Source organism: Bison bison, unplaced genomic scaffold (genome assembly GCF_000754665.1).
Source record: "Bison bison bison isolate TAMUID 2011002044 unplaced genomic scaffold, Bison_UMD1.0 scf7180017864465, whole genome shotgun sequence".
Lineage (NCBI taxonomy): Eukaryota > Metazoa > Chordata > Mammalia > Artiodactyla > Bovidae > Bison > Bison bison.
The window spans coordinates 8726840-8727150 of NW_011495026.1; positions in this window are offsets into that span (position 1 = coordinate 8726840).

Genomic DNA, 311 nt, shown 5'->3' on the forward strand with positions numbered 1-311 from the left:
GATAATGTATATTGATAAAAAAAGATGATATGCCACTACAGACCCAATTTAAAGCAAAGTTTAGAATATGTGAAATCTAAAACGTGGCACGCTTTACTGCAAATGTATGTAACAATATGTGATAAAGGTATGATTTCCTGCTGTAGATTTTATAATAATTGCTCTATCTTGATTTGTGATATAATTTTCCTAAAATCAAAATTGTAAAAATCCCAGACTCCTTCAATTTTGTAAGATATTTATATAATTTTGAAAAAATAAGTTTATTTTTAAAAATCAGCTGAATAGAAATCAATTAAAATAGAAATAAT